The 21,221-nt window shown below is 38.2% G+C and overlaps 1 long non-coding RNA gene across 2 annotated transcripts in view; it reads left to right on the plus strand.

Annotated features, from left to right (window-relative positions):
• Positions 1-21,071: 21,071 nt before the first annotated feature.
• LOC147825937 (uncharacterized) overlaps positions 21,072-21,221 on the plus strand; it is a 115,446-nt gene continuing 115,296 nt past the window's right edge. For both annotated transcript variants that reach the window (XR_015440095.1, XR_015440096.1), the window contains exon 1: positions 21,072-21,161. This is a non-coding gene — a long non-coding RNA (uncharacterized LOC147825937). The remainder of the gene's footprint in view (positions 21,162-21,221) is intronic.

Here is a 21,221-nt window from a genome sequence, read left to right on the forward strand (position 1 = left end):
CAGTCTCTACATCTGTGAGGAAGAAATATTTCTTGTTTACACCACCCAGTCTGTGGTAATTTGTTATAGAAGTCGCAGCTGACTAAAACAGAAACTTGCATACATTTCTGATAGTAATATAAGATGATGTAGCCACTGTGGAAAACAGTTTGGCAGTCCTTCAAAAAGTTAAGCATGGAATTAGTATAGGACCCAAAATTCCACTCCTAGTTATAAAGCCAAGAAAACTGAAAACAAATGTTCATGCAAAGACAAATATATGAACATTCATTGCACCATTTATTATAGACCTAAAGTGGAAACAACTCCACTGTCCATCAACTGAATAAATAAAAATATGAATAAAGATGTTGACAAAAGTGGTATATCCATACAATGGAGTATTATCCAAACAAACAAAATAATGGAGTACTGACATATGCCACATGAATGAAGCTTGAAAATATTAAGTGGAAGAAGTCAGAGACAAAACAAAAAGTGGCATATTATATAGAGTCAAATCTACAGTGACAGACAGTAGAATAGTGGTTGCCTGGGGATGAGAGAAGGAGGGTTAATTGGGATGGACAGCCTAACAGGTTTCTATGGTATGTAGTTATATAGTGGTAATTGTTGTACAGTTTTGTGATTATACTAGAAAAAATTACAGAACTGTATACTTTAAAGTGACAAATTTTACATTATGTCAGTAAAAAATGGAAAATAAAACCTCATACAAATGAGAAACAGAGTATCATCTAGCAAAAGAAATGTGTTTAAAAGGGCAGGCTCCATTTTCATAAAAGAGAGGTAACAATAAGTGAATCAGTGGCAAATCCTACCCCTTGGGCTACTTAACTTCCATTTCCAGTCTTTACACATTTGAAAACAGAAACTTCTATATCGATGTCAATGATTTCACAGGATTTGCTTATATCCTTACATCTTTTCCTCTTTTCTCTTTGAAAGCAATATTATCTGAATTCCAAATTTTCTGGATTCAAAGGGGTACTTTTAAATCACTGCCACCACACAAAAATGGAGGAATAAATTAGACCTGGCTTTTGTATCTTTAGTGAGGCTAGAAAGAAACATAAATGAAAAGGAATGAGATGAGGAGTCTGAGTGAGAAAGCTGGGGAAAGCCCTCTTTTGTGTCTATACCTGGCATACAAAGGAAAACTGCATTCAGCTCCCCTGGGTTCTGAGTATAAAGGGAATATAGAAAATAAGAAGCGCCACTTATTTCTCTCCTATTTTTTTCTAGACCAAGTCTACCAACTCTTACCCTTCCTTGGCATGGCCAGACTATGGAAAAATGGCAAGGAACCCAGAGCTGTGGCTTTAGATGGAATTTTCTAGAATGGAGCATTACATATATTTTTGCCTATGCCCTGAGGGCTTGAAGGGAATTTCTTCTTCAGAAGCATTGGTTTTTTCAATCTTCCTCTGGATATTTGATGTTTCCATTTCCCTGAGAAATACATATGTATATAAGGCCTGAGTAAATCTACACTGAAAGTGAGTAATTGCTGTCAAAGACCACTCTAGCTGCCTATGAAGTCCTTAAAAGTTGTGTATTCATCTTGGGATATATCGAGTAGTGTGTGTTACTTTAAGAAACCATCCCTTTTTCTGGTGGGGAGGTAACAAAACAAATGGCTTTGGCACTCAGTTCTCTCCCTGAATCTCTCCTGGAGCTGGCCAATTTGCCTCCATCCCACAAACATTCCAGTCCTCCCAAGTAGCAACAGAGGGTCTTCATCCAACACTGGTCTCACTGGTAAAAACACCAAAGCACTGTGTCATTCCACACCATAGCAATTATCTAGAAGGAGTTGCATTGTCACAGACTTGACTGGAGCAGATTGCAGTACTATTCTTTCCATTTAACCCTTTAATCATTATGGAAATACCGTCTATTTCAGTATCCTGAGGTAAAATTATAAACTATAGTCTTGTGTGGGCAAGACTTGGGTGAGTCAAAGAGCATGGAATTGTAAGTATTTGGCATCTGTCCTAGCAAAGACTTTCAGTTAACTGAAATTTCCCTCCTTTAAGACAGGGGATGACATTTCAAGAATTCAAGCCAAGGATTTTTAAACAATTTCCAGGGCACTTTGTGGGGGTCTGTTTACCTCTGGACTCTTGTTTCTATAGAAACAGACTTGATATTTTAAAAGATAAACCTAAGGAACTAGAAAATTCCCAATTATTAAGAGAAAGAATTCAAGTATTGTCACTCTAATATTATAGTGAACAACAACGCACAGAAGAGAGTTGATTATTTAAAAAAAAATACGCCAGCCATAGAAATTTAACTAGGAAAATTCTAGTCAATGTTTAATTCTACAATTCAATTGATTTAGGTCATGAACTTTTTGAGCAATTGAAACTTTATGAAGATTCATATATAAAGCAGTGTATAGACATATACTTTTGAATTCTTAGAAACATTCCTTTGCCTATAAATTCCTTGCCTGAAAAATGTGGTATGTGACTGAGTTACAATTCTTTTTCTTTCAATGAAAACACTCATTCGAAGATAGTGTGCTGTTTGAATCTGGAAGCATTATTTGATCCTCGCTTTGTTTGAGAGAACCTTGCTCTGGATCCCTCCATAAGCCTCCATTTGACTTCCACTGGCCAAAAACCCATTGATGAGGAGGCTCCTCTGAGAGTTCATGGGTGCAAGTGTGGGGCAAGAGGGAGATGAAAAGGACACTACCAATTCTTCCCACCCACTCGCCCCCCCAGCTCAGCTCACAGGTCTTGTGATTGATCATGCCCCATCATCTATGCTGTTTATATCTCTGACAGAGTCTCACTGAATAAAAATAGCTGAAGTAGCAAGGAGAAGCAAATTTGGCAGAGTCCTTCAATTAGAAGCTAATGATTAAGTTCATTTGGTATTCTTTTTACCATAATGACATTATTTATGAGGAATTCTTTTGGTGAGAATGTGGATGTTTTTTACACTTTCAGCAACTGTTTCTTATCTATTATCACTTAATAATCTTTATTTCTTGTAAATCCCCTTGCAAAGCCTTCTTATAAAAGAACTTAAAACGAAATAAATCCTCAAAGATATTACAGGATTCTTGCTGTGTGCCTCCCATAGATTTGGATGAGGACTTTTCAGCTTGAACCCTGTACATTGCTTTGAAGATCCAAATCATGTGCCTTTAATTCAGGAGGAAAAAAAAAAAAAAGAACAACCATAAATATTTGTAACAGAGCTAACATCTGCATCAGTTGTGATATTTCTGGTATAGAAGAGGAGGAGAGAGTAAAACTGTAATGTTTATTTGCAGCCTTCTTTGGGGGAAATATTTATTTATTTTTTGGGTACAAGGAATTAGAATTAACCTTGGACAGCATGAACTGCACAGAGGTATTGGACTTCAGGTGGGTATGAAAATGAGAAGAGAAATTAAATAATTATTTGACAGCTACCTTTTATTATTAAGAAGTAACAGGCTTGGGGTGTAGCACAGTGCTGGAGGGCATGCTGAGTATGGGCAAAGTCTTGGGTTTTCTCCTCAACACCAAAAATAATTTTTTTAAAGTAACATATATTTGCCCAAGTAAGTCTCTGAAATGTAGCCTTTTCCCCTAAAGGGCATATGTGGACACCTGCCACACATGGGCTTTCTGCAGCTGCCAGCGATTTCAGCTTCCTAAGTTATGGCTTTGCAGCTGCCAGAAGAGCCACTTTCTTGATTACAGAGTTCCTATTTTTGATCGGTCTTGCAAGAAATTATGAGCATCTCTTATTTACTTGGTTTTAAAACATTTCCTGCATAAGTTTATTTCTTCAGCAGAGAAGATAAATTGTAGATGACATTATCTGTGTACTTCAGAAACATTCTCCATTGGACTGTGGGCTCCTGTTCTTACGGTTGGTAATGTGGGGCTTTAGTGTTTTTTACAAAAGTCCTGGGTCTCTCACTAGCTGTGTAATCTAATAAGTGGAATTTTACTGAGTGCAGAAAAGTAGTATCAAAGAGTTTTCTGCTGGGATGCTGTAGTGGTCAGAAAAGAACAAGGCCACATCCGTTCCATCCTACCATGCTGAGTAAATTTCCCTAATACCAAGGCATCAAATGAAGGGTCAAGATCAAGATTTTTAATTACTATATTTTATCAAATCTATGAGGCTGTGAAGAAAGGGAAAAAATAACACTGCCAATTAACTTTGACACACTACCAGTGGAATGACTGGTTTCCAAGATATTAAATGTAACATAAGTGTGCATCTTCAAATTGATGAAAAGTAGTCATTAGTCTACAATTAATTCACGAGCACTTTATGTGCCTGTACCTTTGCATGGCACAAAAGTATGTGATATGATCCTAGTGTAGGGAACATATGTTCCCTTGGAGAGATAAGATCACATATGGAAGTAATAGCCACTTAAACTTAATGAACAGGGCCAAATGCTGTCAGATTGCAGAGAAATGGGAGAAAGGAGTTGGGAGAAAATCTCAAGGGAATTTTTAGATGGACACAAGTTGAGTCTTAAGAATGGTCTTATGGAGGAAAGCATTCCTGGGAAAGATAAAAGCTCTGATGTCTATGGAAATGATAGGAAACAATGCAGTGTAGACAGGCTCTGGAACCAAATTGCTTGGATTCAAATCCTAGCTCAGCCTTGGTTTAACCTCCTCTTACCTCAATTTACCATTTGTTGGAGGGAATTAATTTTGTTTTATTGTAGTTAGAATGTTATTTATCATATATTAAATAATCAATAGGAATCATCTCAGGAAAATAATAATACCATAAGAGGCAAAAATATTATAGCTACCTTCTTAGGTTCAGTGCTTCTGTGAATTAGACTGAAGAAAGGAAGATTAAGACGTTTGATATTAAATTTTTATGCATGAACAGAGGCTTCAAAGAAAAGAAGTAACCCAAAGAAGTGGATAGACTCAAGGGCTTCTGTATCATTTTAGCAAAGGGTAATAAGTTGCAAAAAAGAGGCTAGATAAAGGAAAGGAACTTTGGGCTTCTAGGGTCAGTCAGTTATGGGAAAGTCATGGAGAGAACTAATGGGAAGTAGGGTATTTTATTAAGGCCTGGTTGTCCAAACTCAACATGGCCCTGGTTTTCCATCTTTAATGATGTGCTGCTCTCCACAACCCAATACAGGAAAAGTAGAGATATCTATGCTATCCTTACAATAGGAAATTTAGACTCAGCTTTTAGGCAGAAAAGTGTGTGTGTGTGTGTGTGTGAGTGTGTGTGAGTGTGTGTATTCTCAGTTGATTCAGCTAAAAATAATCACTATGCCAACGTGGCATACTTTGGGATGGCATATCCCAATCCCTTTCACATGGAATATTGCAGATGGTGAAGCTATATTGATCTCCTCTTAAATATAGGAACACATTGAAGTACAAGCTGATTCCTTGGCCTAGAATATTCTTTCCTTAGCTGCCATTTGACTTGCTCCTGTACAGATCTTTCTTTAATGAAATATAATCTGACCATAGGAGCTGCTTCTGAAAACTCTATGTAAAGTAGTACACTGTACCAGTAACTCTGCTCTGTCATTTCCTGTTTCTATTACCTTAGTTTTAAAGATGTAGCTCTTATTAATACATATTTTATATGCATATATGGAGTGATCAAAATATACGGTGAATACTTAATTTTTTAAACATTTTATTTTAGTGAAGGACACATTGATTGCCAAACTCCCCTAAAAACGCTCCCCTCACTTTGAATACACTTATCCCACCATTCTTGCCATTTTCTTTAGCAGTTCTAGAAGTCCTCTTTTGTGAGTATCTTTACAAGGTATAATAAAATATATGGTGAGTGCTGCTTCCAAGTGCCATACAATGGAAAAGCAAGCTTGTAAAAACATTACAGTGTGTCCTCATTCACCTTATTCACCAGATCTGGCACCATGTGACTTCTAGCTCTTCCCCAAAGTCAAAATGGCCATGAAAGGTATTGTTTTGAATGGATTCAGGACATCAAAGCAGTCCTGACAGCACAACTAAAGACATGAAAAAGGACTTCAAGAAGTGCTTCAGAAAGTGGCAAGTATAATGGAATATGTGTGTTCAAAGTAAGGGATAGTCTTTCAAGTGATCTCAATGGTGATGTGTCTTTTATTGTAATTGTTTTTAAAAAAACATTTACCATATTTCTCAATCACTCTATTTCATTAAACGTGTGTGTGTGTGTGTGTGTGCGCGCGCGTGTGTGTGTGTATATATCTGTCATCATTCTCTGGCAACTAGAATGGAAGTTGTAGGAGAGCAAGTCTCAGGTAGATAAGAATAAGAGAAAAAAAGAGTAAATCCTCAAAGCTAAAAGACTTGGAGAAATGCATATAAATAACATTGTCAGTGAATTCCTCTGCCCCAGAGGTAGAGCCAAGTTTCAATGACAACAAAAATTATGAAGCCCTTTGAAGGTAATGTTTGTAATCTTAGTACCCACTCTATGTGTGAATAAACAACTATCTCCCTGGATAAGGATACCTCCTCTGGAAGCAATTCAGTCTTCACGTGGCCTGGAATCACTCAGTGTTCAGGCTGAATAATGATCTCTAAAATATCTATGTTTCAAACTTTTACATGGTAGAAGGGACTTTGCTGACATAAGTTCAGGATTTGGAAAAAAAAGAAATTATCTAGGGTGAGCCCTAACTGTTCTTACAACTATTCTGCAGCCAGTAGAATGCTGGGAACAGGATGGTCCATTGTTGCTTTGAAAATGGATGAAGAGGAAAGGTGCTAAGAAATGTAAAGAATGCAGCTCTAGAAAGGGAAGGAAAAGAAGGAAATGGATTTTCCCTAGAGTCTCAGCATGGTGAGTGTCCCTAGATTTGAAACCAGTGAAAGTGATTTAAAAGGAATAAATGCAAGTTATTATAAGCCACTGAGTTGGTGGTTATTTGTTACGGCAGACATAGGAAGCTAATACATTCACCATGGTGCCTTTGTGTTCACTGCTCCTTAGATATCCTATTCATGTGTCATTTGTTTAGGGTAACCACAGTTTGGGAGAGTGGATCTAGCAGTCTTAGGAGCTTTGAGATTTGGATTCAGATTAGAGCAGAATTTTTTCTTATACTTCATTTCCTCAAAATGTTAAGTCACTAGCTATAAAGAGGGGTTTTCATTGTTTTTAGCCTGTCTTACTTGAGTAGGACAAAAGACATTGTGAACAAACCAATGGAAATTCTCTGAGGACCTACTAGGTATGGATGTTTGAGCATAAAGGACCTTATTGACATGTAGTTTAAGCTGTATTACACATGTTCTCCCCAGAGGAGAACATGGTGTGTGAAGAACTCAAAAGGAAAATATCGAAAGAAAGCTTTGAAAACCAAAATGTTATATCCATAAAAGATATATTTACTGCTTAGTAGTGTATTGAGACATGAATGGGCTCAATAAATATAGTATTTAAATTACAAACCTTGTTAATAAGTTTAAAACCTAGGGAAAAACATTTATACAGAAAGAAACCAAATAGTTTTTACATAGTAAAAAGTTTTACAAAACTCATAATTAAAACAATACGATTCTGGTGTAGGAATAAACAGTCAGATTACTAGAATGTCATAAACTTTTAAGAGTAGAATAAAAATTTAATCTATAATGGATATTTAAAATAGTGGGGAAGAAACAGATTAGAAAACAAAAGATGACAATAAAACCATGTCATCTTTTGAGGGAGAAGACTTAGTTCTCTATCTAATACCTTGCATCACAAGAAATCTTAGTGGGGTTGTAACTGGAAAGAGATACATGATATTCTTGATGAAATAATACAAATTAATATTAATTTTACTTTGGGGTTTAAAGATTTTTTTGAAACTTTGCACAAAAAGAAATGCTATAAATTTTTAAATTTCTAAATTTGCTTCCAAAAAATTTTAAACTTTAATTTGTATATCCACAAAGAGAGCATACATATATATCCAAAGATGAAACCTGAAAAATAATTCAGGAATATGAAAATAAAAATTTAACTGGAGGAGGTTTATTGCAATATATACAAGATTTATGTGTATTTATTTCTACATATAGCTGTAGACGTATGCACATATGTATAAAAATGTGGAAAGAAATCACCCATGTTAATACAAGCTGTATTTTGCAAGTAAGATTACAGTAGTAGAGTCTGTATATCTGTTTGACTAATAGAGATATGCATTTGATTTGCTTATTCATTTGATAACTGCTGATAAACTACCATTTTACTATCTTGTTTCTTGTTACATGGGTTAAGGAAATAGGTTTAGCATCATATCAGGGTACAATGTGCCCTGAAGGAAAACAGAAACATTTTAGAATTCTTTATCCATTCTTCTATTTATTACTAGAAATTTCATTGTTACTTATAGGCAAAATAGAATGAGTAGACATCTGCACATAGGTTATTCTTGAATTCATTCCTTTATTCTATCAAATGAATATCAAATTTCAGTGTATTTAACGTAAGTAAGCTCTACTTGGGGTGATTTGAAATACTTTGTTTGTTTGTTTTTGGTACGGGGATTGAACTCAGGACCTTGCGTTTGTGAGGCAGGCAGTGGAACCACCGAGCTAAATCCCCAGCCCGATTTACAATATTTTTAACTTTGACTTTGGAAACAGACATTATATAAATGCAGTTCCACTGTATAGATGAGTTTTCTTTGATTTTTATTTACCTTATTTTGTTATGAAAACAAACCCACTTTGCACATCCACACCCCCCTGCTTTCTTACTTCCAAGATTAGACATCTTTAGCCATTTTAAATTAGGGCAAAAGCACCACAGATACTTTCCCTCAGAGAAATGTAAAGATACAACCCTAAAGGAGAAGGGAACCAGCATTCCTGTTGGTACTAATTCTGCTTCAAGATTTAGTGTTAGTAAAATAATATTTCTTACTCAGAGTATGAGGTGAGAATAGAGACACGGAGGGCTAAGGGACCGAGGGAGGAAACAGGAAATTCATCCAACAGAGTTCCTTGACTCTGGGAGTTGGTCCTGGGGAAAGCAGCTAAAAAATGGGAGAAGACAAGCAGACCAGGAGAAGATCAAACGCCTAGGAGAGCCTGGTGGCTCCAGCCACCGTCCTGCTCACTCGTGGGTGTCACCTGTTGCCGGAACATGGGCCTTTTCTGGTGGGTTCTCCAGTAGGCTCAGGAGGGAAATAGGCCCCCAGTGGCCTCACCAGTTATCTCCATTGGAAGTTGTGCCTATCTGTGTCATGAGGGTTGACTTGTCCTTGTCATACTGTTTGCTGTGGATATCCCTTCCCTACAGTGTTACAAGATATTTTTCCAGTTCAGAAATTGCAACTGGGGTGGTGAGGGGCATCAGATCCCACCATTGGTGATGATGAGAGCACCGAAGTGAGTAGATGAAAATGCCTGGGCTCGATATAGTCAGCAACACCCGTGACACATGCATCTGCTAACTTGTTTAAAAATTAAATAAGAAAAACTTTAAGCAATAGAAAAGATTGGAGTAGAGAATATCTGTAAATTTAATTACACATACGAGAAAAGAAACAAAAAACTCCTCTGCTTTCAAAAAAATGACTAACAAAGTTAACAGGCACACAATATACGGTGGTAGAAATATTTGCAGCAAGTTTACCTTCCTTTCCTCCACATGACATAAAGTGTCTACTGGGTTCCAGACTGATGATAGTGAGGGTGGTGCCGAAGGACATGTGTTTCGGGTGATGGTTGGGGGCCCTGGGGATTGGCTTGCATTTTCTGAACACAGCAATCCAAATGCCTTGAATACTGCAAGATGCTGGTGGAGTTTGCTCATTCCAGGGGGACCAGAGACGGTCAGTGTAGTCTGACCAAACTCATCCTTCCAAACCTAAAATGAGAAGAAGCCACTAGCTGAGATAGAGTGGAGTGAGAAATCTAGGCAATTTTGACTGACATGTTACTAATATAACCTGCATTAAGGACTCCGTTTCTAGAACTCTGAATTTTATAATGAGATCCGTTAATGTGTCCACATGTGGGCTCTTTTCAGTTTGTTATTTAGGCATATTGTGAAAGTTCTGGTGAGATATATTGGGCAAGGTAAATGACCGTGATATGACATAAAAAACAGTAATTTGCATAGTAGGGTTATGAGGAATTTTAAAATTCTTATATGTGCTTTTTCTTTTTCTATATTCTTCAAATTCTTCAACATACATACTTTTTTATATTGCAAGTAAACAAAAAAATTTTAAGTGCTAACAAATCTACAACTCTGAAGCATATATGTTTTTCCCATAATACTTGTCACTGCTTAAAAATTGTGCCACTATTCTATGCTTAAAGTGCACCTATTTGCTCAGTTAAGGATACTATTTGTTGGGAAATTGTATCTATGCTGTGATACAATCTAAAGAACACAAGCCTCATAAACTGCCCACGTTTTCTATTCTCCCTCACTGAATTCCTTCTAAATGGGGTAATGACCTTGTTTGGTGTAATTTCATACCGCCAGATTGTCAAGTGTACCCAAGACAAGAGAACAAAGGGAATGGAAAGGAAATTTTTAAAAAATGAAATGCTTAAAAACTTTTAAAAAGTCACCAATCTTAGGCCTGTTTGAGGTCTCTTGAAAGATATTATTACTTCCCTTTTAACAGAATACACGGAAGGAGAAGCTTCCATCTCTTATTACCTGGAGGCTGTATCTATACCAGAGTTGGACTGTAGGAATTCCAGTTCTTTCTGCTTTGCTTCCAAGAAATGCATTTGTACCAGAAGACTGCGCTTAACAAAGGTAACCCTAAAAGCTGGTCAATAATTTATGTGAAAGAATTTGTGGAATTTTGTTGCTCCTTGATTTTCTTGTTGAAAGGGAGAACAAAACAAGCAAAAGGCCTAAAAGCTTTTTAAAATGAATGTTACAGCAGGTTCTGACTTTCAAAACAACCACCACCATAATCGTGAATAAGGCAATGTGCCCCTGTGGTTTGGTCTGTGACAAAGTTGCCAAAACTCACCAGCCTGCGGTTTCATTGTTCTGTGTGAAGTAAGAACAGAAAGAATGGAACAATTTTTTTAAATTTGATTCTTTTGCTTGTTTTCACAGTTGCTTTCCAGTCAGTGTGTTCTTACAGCTTGACCATAACCACTCTTGTTTCTAGAAATGGGGTAACCCTCTGAAGGGCTTACCATAAACTGTAACCCAGCGCATCTCTGGCTATCCTGTCTGGGTTGCTATTACAAATACAGCCTTCCCTGTTTTACGTGAAGTTTTCAGATTTTCAGAAAAATTTTAGGTCTTCTATCTCATTGAAATGAAGTAACTGACAAAATGTAGTATTACCTCATATTTAACAGATGAAAGAAACCCAGAAGGTTCTACAACTCCTACAGGAAATTGTTGGTTTGGGACATTCTGGTATTCAAATCACCTTTACTTTTAATATCTTGGTGTACCTCATGTTAGGGTCTAGCTCCCGGCTCTTGCTGATGGGGCCCTGCTAGAATTATGCAGTTCAGTAACAGCACACTGTCTCCTGACCTCTATCCTGAACATGCTCCAAAGACAAAGGGACAAGAGATACCTAATGTTGGCCCTCACTTGTGTCTTCTATCCTCCATCTACCATAACTTTTTCTCAAAGGCCTCTTCATTTATCTGTTTTTAAAAAATATATTATTTTTAGTGAAATAAATTGGCATGCAGTAAAGTATTAGTTTAGAGTTTAGTCAATTCTTTTAACTCAAATACATGTATAATCCCCTGAGTCAAAGACAGCCCTTTCCCAGTCCCCATAAGTTCCTGTTAGACCTCTTCTGCCCGAAGTGGCATCTGTCCCCAGAGTCACCATTAACCTGACTTCTGCCATGATCACTGTCTTGGTGATTCCTAATTTTATCAAGCAACTATGAATCCATGAACAGTATAGTTTTGCCCATCTTTATTCTTTAAATGAAATCAGACACTATGTATTCATTTATATCTGGTATCTTTTGGTCTTTCGTTTGTAAATTTTATCTGTGAGGTTGGGTAAACCTGTAACCCTTTAGTTTTCATTCTTTGTAGTATTCTGTTGTGTGGTTATAATGATATATTCATCCATTCTACTGCTAAAGACTCTCTGGGATATCAGGCTATTAAAAACAATGCTGGTACAATGCTTATACATTTTATCCTGAATTACGTGGTCAGAGAGTTGTTATCTATGCCTGAGAACAGAATCAATGCATTAAGTTTTATGTACCTATAACCTTACTACAGGATGCCTGAGAGATTTCCCCATGTTTGTTCAAATTTACACTACTGCTGGCAGCAAATGAGTATTCCTACTATTGTACATCCTCACCAACATTTGGAATTATCAGATTTTTTAAAAATGGCATTGAAATGATTTGCACATTTATCCTTGTTTTGAATGAAGTGAAAGGGGGATAGAATAGTTTCCTTATAGTCCTACAAGTGAAAGAGTACTTATTGTAGTAAGAGTACTGACTTTGGATATAGCGTGTTTGAATTTAAGTCCCAGCCTTCTGCTTAGCTGTCTGACCGTAAGGAAGTTATTTAACCTCTCTGTGCTTTATTTCTTACATCTGTCAAACTAGATAATAATACTGCCTGTTATAACTTGGATTGCAACTGGCCCCCCAAAGCCTCATGCATTTATAGGTGGGGCTTTGAGAAAGTGATCGAAGCTCTGGGTCAGAGCTGAATGTTCTGTAAGGAGGCAGGGTCTGGTCCGAAGAGGTGGGTCACTGGGCCATAACCTGGAAGATATAAACTTTAGCTCCCTCTTTGGCTCCTCCTGTCCCTCTCTGCTTCCGGCCTGCCATGACTTGGGCAGCTTTCCTCCACCCGTGCCCTCTCACCATGCTGTTTCCATGTTTAAGTCTGCTGAGCATGGACTGAGACTTCTGAAACTGTGAGCCAAAATAAACCTCTCCTCCTTTAAACCGTGTGTGTTGGATATTGTGACTCACAGTGAAGAAAGTGACAAAGACCCTGCCCAACTTCACAGTTATTGTGAAGATTAAACCTAATAAACAAAGCATGGCTTACATTGAGTGCTACATAAATGCTCAACACTATTATTATTTTTGTCTAAATAAAAAATAAGAATGCCTAGGATCAGATGTTGCTAATCTTAGATTAGAATGCTGGTATATTGGAAGGAAAATTGGATTAATAATTAATACAATAAACATTTAAAGGACTATAGGGTGCAAGAAGATAAGAGACCTAGCTCATCCCTACAAGAGACTCATAATTTAGGAGTAAATGTGAGCACACAAACAAGTAACAACAAACTCAACATGGTGTTATAATGATTTCATGCACACAGAAGAGGAAGCTATTTATTAAGCCTAGACACAAAGAGTTAAAGAAAGCTTTAGATTGGCAATAACAGTTGATATGGGCATTACAGTTTGAATAGGAGTTCAGCAAACAAAAATAGGGAAGAAAGGATAGCCCAAATAATGACAAAAGCCTGAGGAAAAAGGTACCAAAAACCCTATTTGGAGAATTTATATTGGTAGGAAACACTTTTTTTTTTTTTTTGGTAGGACTGAAGATTGAACCCAGAGCCTTTGCACTAGGCCATGACCTGAAGGGTGTATCTTACTCTATGGCTCCTGCCTTCTCCCTCTGCTTCCCGAACACATGAATTCAGGTGCCTTGAAAACTGGGTGATGCTTTGACTTGTTAAATCAGAGCCACATCCCTAGGTCTTTTCATTTTTTATTTTATTTTGAGATAGGGTCTCACTAAGTCACTAAGTTGCCTGTGGTGGTTTTGAACTTGTGATTCTTCTGCCTCAGCCTCCCAGACAGCTGGGATTACAGGATGTATCACCACACCTGGCTTTAACATGTCTTTTTAAAAAATTAGAAAGTGCCAAAAAATTTGGATTGAGGTCAGATTGTACAATGTTTCCATATAATGTTAAAAAGCTTGGAATTTATTCTTTATCTGATAGAATATTAGCTAATACTATAGTTTAAATCAGAAGAGTGGCCCAGATCTTCATGACAGGGTAATAGTAAGCCATGATATATGAAATGGTTTGGAAAAGAAAAGAAGAAGGTATGTACCTGACCATATTTGATTCCTTACTAGGGGATTAGGGCCACAAGCACTTTGCTCTTGGCCGACTCTGTTTTCAGACAAGGTTCTCCAGGTGTGGCCATAAGATACCTAGTGTGGCTCTGTATTGCACATCCTCTTATCTTCAAATCTGTGAGGCCAGAAGAGCTCTCTTCCTCACAGCTAAACTGCCACTGATTTGCCAGAGTTTAAATTGGTGATGGTAGGAGAGAGAGGTGGGGGGCGGGGGGACAAAGAGCTGCCCCTTTACCATGGGAAGATCATTTAGGACATGATTGAACAGACCAGGCAAGAAGTTGCTAGAAAAATTAAATGAAAAGAAGGGTACAATACGATCAGATTTGACAACTGATGTGATATGTGGGAGCTGTGAGGGGGTTGGAAAAGGCGGAAGATGATGGCAAGGATGGGGGCTGCACATTCAGGAGTTCACTGACATCGTGGACTGAGATAAGAAGCACAGGAGGAGGAACAGGTTTGGGAGCCAGATGAGTCTCATGGACGTGCCGAGCTTGCTGTCCTGGCAATGGAGCTCTGCATAAAGGTTGAGCAGGCAGATGGATGAGCAGGTCTGTAGGAGGCACAATACCCTGCACACAGCTTCCCCATAAATGTTTATTAAATACAAAATAAACAAAGATGAAACCAGTTTCCATATTAGCGCTCCCACAGTGATATTTACTGGTTGGGTCCTTGCCGAAGTGAGGCTTGAATATATCCAATTTTAAAATAATTGCTTACCCCTTCTGTGGCCTCCCAGATGGCTCTCCTGCCAGTTCCTAATTCAATTTTAAAAGTAATCAAGATTTTGAAAACATAAAAAAGGCACCATTCAAACACACTTTCTCCTTGCGCCAGTATGATCAGTTACTGGACAGAGGGACTTAACAGAGACATTTTCAACTAAGTGCACATAGAGTGGCAAGGGTCATGAACTTGGCCTTGAAGTGAACATGTTTTCCAGCTTCACTGTGCTATGGCAACTACAACCCTTGGTATCATCCTTCAGAGATTTTGTCTTCTTGTTAACATTTTAGATAATGGCTTCACGCCTTCAGTTCCAGAGATATGCTTAGTGTACATGTGGTTGTCCAAATATAAGAAGTTAGCTTCCGTTCTTTGTTCTGGCCCTTAAGGTAAATTTCATCCTCATGTTGTATTCCACAAAATCACCCCCATCACTCACTGTTGTATTATCTCTTATGTTTGTCTGCTTGACTCACCTCTCAGTCCCTCCAAAGGGAGACAGAGTTTTATTCATCTTAGGCTCCCTCCCACAGCTATGCTGATTGCTTTGTGCAGAAGAATTTTTCAAACAGAGTACACGAGGAATGCACTGGTAAGAATAATTGTTTATCTGGTCAGATCTGCTATGAGGCCTCCATGCTTAATGCTTATCTTGCTTCTGTTTACCTTGTGCAGTTGGACAGTGGCTTTTCCCAGACCAATTAGAAGTTGAAATGATTTCCTGGATGGGGGATAACAATGTCATGCACTTTTCCGTTGTAATAGAACCAAAGTCTGGCAATGGTTTATTCTTTTTCTCCGTTGCACTCTGAAAAATTCCCTACTAGTTTCCTTTTAAATTTTTAAGAACGAGTTTCTCTTTTACTCTCAACCCGACTCATCCTAGCCAGGTGCCCAAAACACCACAACATGGGAATCTCTGACTCACACTTGCAAAAGTAGAACTGTACAATAGGGTACATTCTTCTCTGACTAATTTCTTCTTCTTAACACATGTTGACTCATTAGAAATTGTGAGGAGAAAGTTAGCAAAAGTCATTTGCTTTTATTGCTTCCTTTGAGAAAAATTTTTTCTTTATAACAAATTAATTGCACACTGGATCCCATATAATTCCACAGCCACTTTAAGAGTACCTACTAGGAAAATGACACTGAAAAGTGCTTCATTTGGAAGTCATAAAAAGTAAGACATGAGGAGGAAAATCTTACCATATTTTTATGGCTGCAAATAAAGGACCTTGGTGAGGTTGAAAGGTATGTTCAAAGAGAAATGGGCAAACCTCAATATAGAGGAAAGCTTGAGGGTGAACGGGAAGCTCAGGAGAGGAGAGGAGAGGTGGGAGTATCTTTGACCATGTGATGGAATAGGGCTGAGTACACTTCATGGTCTCTTTCAGTTTTCTGCAGTCATTTGTCCTCATCACAAAGGCAAAAACTCTGGTCATTGAGTGTTTTTCTTGTATTTTCAATCATTTTTCATTTGTTGTGTTTTGCTTCTAAGAGCTCCTATCTTAGTTTTGGGAGGTGAGATGAGGGGAGGATTATGGAAAATTGGCCCTCAGGATCCACTTATCCCATTGAGGTTTGGCTCAACTCCTACTTCTCGGAATCCCTCTCAGATTATCCTCAATAGTCTCCCTCCTCCAAATATTCCTATGGTGTTTCTATCTCTGATATTTATTGCTATATAATCAATCCACCATCCTGAAATTAGTGGCTTAAAGCATAACCCATTTTCTCACTCGGTCATTAGTCTGTGGATCAGGAATTTAAAAGGGCTCAGTAGGGATGACTCATCTCATCTCTACTCTGTGTGGTATTAGCTGGGTGCAGTTCCACTGGGGTTGGAGGAGCCAAGATGGCTTTATTCTCTGTCTGGTGCCCTTTCTGGAGGGGCTGGAATAGATGGAGGATTTGTTTTCTAGAAGGGCGGTTGAACTTTTCTTCAGAGTAGCTCGGTCTCCAATGGAGCAAAATGGGAAGTTTTCAGGTCACTTAGGGCCTGGGTACTGATATTCTGGGACTTCTGCTATATTCATGTCCCCATGAACCAAAACAAGTCACAAGGACAGCCTAGATTCTAGAATAAGGGAGGTGGTACAGGGAATGTCATGCCCTGAGAGGGAAGACCTTGATGGCACAATCTTTGCAGACATCTGCTACAACTTCCATGACTCTGTAGAACCCTGGACTCCAATAGTCTTTTAATATCTGTTGCCCACCATGTAATTCTTTGAACTTATCACAAGGCAGAGCCATGAGATCATGTTTAGTGTTGTGTTCCTCCTACTTAGGGGCTAAAAGGCTGTTGGCATAAACCAAAAGATGTGTGTAGGGTAGGGACAGAAAGTGGAGAAGTATCTTGGAAAGACCACTGACTTTGGAGCCAAGTTATGTGGGTTGAAGCCCCAAAGTTCACACTTAACTAAGAGCTCTAACTGTGCCCTTTATTCTGTATTTCTGTTTCTTCACATGTAAATCGAGGTGATGATCTAAAGTGACTATTAAAAGCAAACAAGTTATTGTTTGTAGAAGTACCTAGGGCATGGAGTAAGGTGAGGCAAACAGGTCTTATTCTTGATTTTTTATTTAAGACTTCTTTACTCTTCTCAAATGTTCAGACATATTTCAACATACTTATTGACACATCTGAAGGAAAAATCTGTCTCACTTAGGTGGTTAAAGGTGGAATACTATTTTAAACCAGCCCGGTATTCAACCATAACAGAATGCTGTAATTGTTTCTGATTGTACTGAGTTGCTGACAAAAGACACGGTGGTGTTCTCGCTAAGCCTCCAGGCACATGTCCACACATGGATGCAAATTCAGTGCCCAGTTGTGCCAGCACCATTATTCCTGAGAATCTGTCACCCCCACAGCTGTCTGATCAGCAGAACACTGTCACTGCTCCATCCCCAGCAAAACCTAATGGGCACATGCCACCGCACAAGGGAAAAACAAGTCCACGAGGTGCAATGTTGTCCTTGATATAAAGGACAGAGCACCATCTGTCACAGCTATCTGTAGCTCAGTCAGTCTCCCGCGGAAAACCAAGGACAAAGAATCTTCGCTCACATTTTCTTAGTGTAGTAGTCTTCAGGGCCGACTCGCACTTAAGAGTATGTAGTTTGTGCTGCTTCTTCCACGACTCTGAAATTAATTTCGCAGATAAAATAGCTTTTATACAAGCATTCTTTCAAAAATATCAGCGTAATAGTTTAACTGTAGTATAAAAGTCAGTAAAGAGAAAAGTGATTATAATCAAATGCTATGCATTTCTATATGTGATTATGTAGGTACAACTACACTAAGGAAAATAACAGATTAGTCAGTGCTTGCACATACTTAAAATTCAAATGGTTGAAATTAAGACAACATCTAGTTAAACTTCACTTAAACTTTTTTTATATTTTAAAAATAATGGTGATAAAAATACATCATACAATAGTGCCCCATACTCAAATATATGTGTACATGTATGCATGTATATAAATATGTATGTGTATATATACACGTGTATAAATCACTGTGGCCATTACATATTACATTTGAACTTTACATGGCAATTTTCACTTGGAAAAGTCAATGCGTATTGCAACTATATAAAACTACCTGGTGTGTCATTAAGCCAAGTAAGGATATACAGGTGGACTATTATAAACAAGTTTTTTCACTTACATGAATGTCTGTCTTCTCAAATTGCAAAGTCTGTGACTTGAAAATTTACTTGACACAGGTCAATTCTGAATGACACAGGACTGCCTGCCCATGGCAGGATGTACAGCATCCCTGTTACATGCCAACTGAACACTTCCCAAATCATGAACATCTATAATCATTGTGATAGCCAAACTCCTACAAATTCCAAAATGCCCCTAAAAGAGTGCACCTGTCAAATTCCATAAATTTTGTCTGGTCAGCTTCTAAAATAGCTCTCTTTCAAATTATCTCACTGGAGCTAACAATAATAGATACTATGTATTATTTTTATTTTTTGGCAGTAAGTAAATAGACTGATGGAAGCTAAATGATATACATACTGTACTATGATTAGTGATGTCAATACATATTTTCTTGTACTTTAGAATTTTGCCCTCATGCTTACTCTTTATGCAGAAATTGAGGTTGAAGGAGGAAGGGATGAATAGGTGAAGCCTAGAGGAAATTTACAGTAGCAGAAATACTCTGTAGGACACTGTAAAGGTGGATGCATTTCATTCTATAGACAAATCTAGAGAATGTAGAAAGACAGCAGTGAGCACTAATGCATACTGTGGACTTTGGGGAATAATGTAGTTTCAGTGTAGGTTCATCCAATGTGACGAATGTACAGTACCACTCTGGTGGCGAATGTTGATAATGAGGGAGGCTGCAGGTTTGTGAGGACAGGGGGGTGGGAAATCTCTATACCTACTCTCAATTTTTCCATGAACCTATAAGTGCTCTAAAAATTAAAATCTATTAACAAACAAGAAGACAGTGGCTTATTTCCATCAGAGAGGTAATCTTTTCAGATCAATTGAAAGGGAGGAACCCAGGGTTGCTGGTAAGTCAGCACTGCAGAGTTTGGGATCTGCTGACTCGCAGGGGACATAGCTCCTCTAACCAGCTAGGACCTCTGGCTTGTCCTCATTTACTTTTCATCTGGTCTCTTTGTTTTTACTCACATGCTAGAGATGGTTGTGGCTAATCTGACTTAAAGGGGTTGCTGAAGGGGAAAAATAAATTCACGATGACAAGATGCCTTTGAGCCTGTGAAATAAATTGTACCAGGTGATACAAGCTGGATGCTTGGAATAGTGTCTCCCATTCAAAAAGTCCACAGAGTTGCTTAATAAATGTTTGCTATGGATACTGAAATATTTGGAGGGAAATACAGGTTTATGACAATGGTAGTAGAGGTGGGGGTGGCTGGTTTTTTATGTGACCATATTTATTTCAACATCTTTGTTTTGATCACCTATTTTTTACAAGTGTTTATAATAGAGCATCCTTTACCTTGAACACAATCTTTGCCCAGTAGGATCTTGTAAGGCATGTCAGGAAGAAGGGCGGGGGTTAAGAAGAATGAACAACATTAATAAAAATGTGGAAATATAATTGTCTTAAAAGTCAGAAACACAGTGACATAGAACATCAAGCCTTCCAACTTCTGATAATAGCAGGGATCAAAATAAGGAGAAATCGCATTAATCAAGAAGAGTTGAGGTGATCCTGAATGATGCCAAATGACAGTGAGATTGGAGAGGCCCAGAAGGATTCAGAGTCACAGGAGGAAATTGCTGTCTTAACACAACCGCCAGGTGGCTTTGGGAACTCCGTCACTGCTGGGACTAGACCTGGATAGAGTAGGAGTCCCCAATCTGCTACACAGGAGAGTCACTAGGAGAGCTTTAAAAACAGAGATTTCTAAGCTCCATCCAGCCTTTCTGACTCAGAACTTCCAAGGATTGCCCAGAAATTAGTATTCTTTTTTTTTTTTTTTTGGTACCGGGGATTGAACTCGTCGGGTCCTTGCGCTTGTGCGAAATTTGTTTTCTTTTGTAAATTTCTCAAAGGAATCTTTCTGATCAACTGTAGTCCTCAGTTCTTGACCGTGCACGTGAGAAATCCAAGTTCTCAGACCTGCTACATACCAGGTACCGAAGCTGGGCCCCAGCAACCTGGGTTTTAAGAAGCCCTGAAGGTGACTGTGGAACAGTTTAGTTTGAGAAACACTGGGATAGTGCATGGAGAATCATGTTCATTAGCTGTTGATTTCCTCACAGTAAAGGTCTAATTAATGAGTTAGTGACCAAAAAAAAAGTGTTAACAAGAGCTACTGACACTACATTTTACCTTTTTTTTTTTGGTCTAAGAATTTTAGTACAGTGGACTCCTAACATACGAACTCAATCAGTTCCGGAGGACTGGTTATGTCTGAAATTGGTTGTAAGTCAATACAGCTGAGATCTGGATGCTTACCTGGATACATGCTATAGATAACAAGATAACAAGGTAGATAATTAACCCAAGTTGTCCTTATGTCAGGCCAGTCATAACTTGAGGGTCCACTGTAGTAAAGAGCAAGAAAAAACAAGGTAGAGTTCTTCCTCTCCCTTTCCATTTTAATAGCAAACACAGCATCAACCATGCTAGCTACTTCCAATGTCTATTTTTCAATCTCATAACAATCTAAGAGCTAGATTGATATGATCTCTATTCTACCCATGTGAAAACACTCTCAGAGACTTTAAATAATTTGCCCAAGGTCACACAGTTAATAAGTAGCTGAGCTGAGCTGTGAACCTAAGGAGTTTTCACACTGTGCCAAGCTGCCTTTTGTCTGCTCTTTCTCTGATCTGGACAAGCAGGACTGACAGGTAATTTAGAGGCAAAGAGTGCCAGTCTCCTAATTTTGCCACTGAAATCTAAGGCCCAGA

Source organism: Heterocephalus glaber, unplaced genomic scaffold, assembly GCF_053883595.1.
Source record: "Heterocephalus glaber isolate CG9 unplaced genomic scaffold, H.glaber_assembly_v1.0 deba00001481, whole genome shotgun sequence".
Classification (NCBI taxonomy): domain Eukaryota; kingdom Metazoa; phylum Chordata; class Mammalia; order Rodentia; family Bathyergidae; genus Heterocephalus; species Heterocephalus glaber.